Genomic DNA, 1,774 nt, shown 5'->3' with positions numbered 1-1,774 from the left:
ATCACCATAAAACCAAATAACCGCCCCAACATCATATATCAGAGCTTTATCGTATCGTATTCCTTAACTGTTCCTTTTGGCTGTGAAGATTAATTATCTGAGCTAACATATACATCCGATTTTAGTTGCTGAGTTAAATATGAATTTTCCACATAAATGAGTCCAAACTATGTTCTGCAACTTAGAACTGAAGTGTTGTTGGATTGCTGCTTCCGTCCTTTATATTCTAAACAGGCCACTCACCATAAAACACTGCTCCTCCTGTTTCCTCTAAGTGTTGGAGCCTCTTCATACCGAGGATGATGATCAGAGCCGGGCTGAGCGATGAGAGGACGAACAGAGTTGTGCTGTTAAGGTCACGCTGCTCGACATCTTCGCAGACCGCAGGTCAAACATTTCGGAAAAAAGTGGTGAACTCAGTTTAGCTGCAGGGACATCATCAGCAGCAGCAGCAGTCCAGACTGAGGCCTTCACAGCTGTTTGGATATTTCATCTACTGGGGAAAAGGTCTGCAGGTTTTATTGTGCCAGTTTTCCCGTTTAAAATAACAAAATTCTATATGTGTGACCTAAATAATTTTCTTGACCGATTTTTTTTAAATAGATTTAAAGATCAGGGGCTTTTTTGCATGAAAAATGTCAACAAGGGAAGCTCAAATCCAAAAGCATTTAAACATGTGAAATAAGAACTGATTTAGGCCTGGTCACATAGTTCACGTTTGTCGACTCACACTGTTTATGTCAATTTACCTTTTCTACGTTGTCAAACACTTGCTATATAGCTCATAAAGCATTTGAATATAGAGTAACCTCTGCAGTCGTAACCATACCCTCCAGCAGGTGGCGGTAAATACAAACTAATGCACGCTGTGTTCGCACGAGGCCCTGACGCTGGTTCCTCCCTCAGCTCAGAGTAAATCAGTCATGGAGCTTCATTAATCAATAATCAATCAATTAATTACTCAGTCAGACCATTAGGGTTGATTGTGACTCATTCTAAGCTTTCACTTACTTTGATTTAATGACAAAGTGTGACACAAATGTAAAAAACTAACAAATGCTACTGCAAAAACTTTTCAAAATGAAATCAGGCCTTTTGCACCAAGGCAAAAAAAAAGAAGGTAAAGCAAATCGAAACTATGTTGGGGCTATTTTTAATATATAGAGTACAGCCACAGTTTCAAAGCCCAGTTAAATGTCTATACACAGTTAGTTTTGCATTTCCTTTACCTGAGATGTGATGTTTTGGCAACATTGTCCCTTCACATTTAAGGATTAAGTGTTATTTCAAAACTGATTTCTCTGACTTTTTGGCCAAGTTATGTCAACATAGGTTACTTCAAAGATCTTCATGATCATTGTACCCATGCTGGTCCAATGATATCGTAAGAGGCTTCTCTCTCCGGTCAAAAAATATAACAGTGTAAAAATAAAGAGAAATGTGAAATAAACAACAATAACATCAGCTAATAACTAAATACAGATAATATAATAAGGCATTCATTAATAACACACTGCTTCCATCATTTTAAATATGAATATTGTGATGATGTTTTATCATTTCTCCCTGTTAGGATTATGTTCTTGGCACATTATTTTATATAATACAACTATATAATGAACTTATTCACCTCTAAAGGTTTTTTGAACAATATAAATGTTCGGGTGAACCCTGAGCTGTGGGCGGAGCTTCAGACCAGACAGCATTAGAATAATCGCCTGGCAACCCTGGCCGTAAAGCGGCGGCGGATGTCGTGAAAGGGAAAAGAGGCTGG

This window comes from Pleuronectes platessa, chromosome 20 (genome assembly GCF_947347685.1).
Source record: "Pleuronectes platessa chromosome 20, fPlePla1.1, whole genome shotgun sequence".
Taxonomy (NCBI): Eukaryota; Metazoa; Chordata; class Actinopteri; order Pleuronectiformes; family Pleuronectidae; genus Pleuronectes; species Pleuronectes platessa.
Note: the sequence above shows the minus strand (reverse complement) of the source record.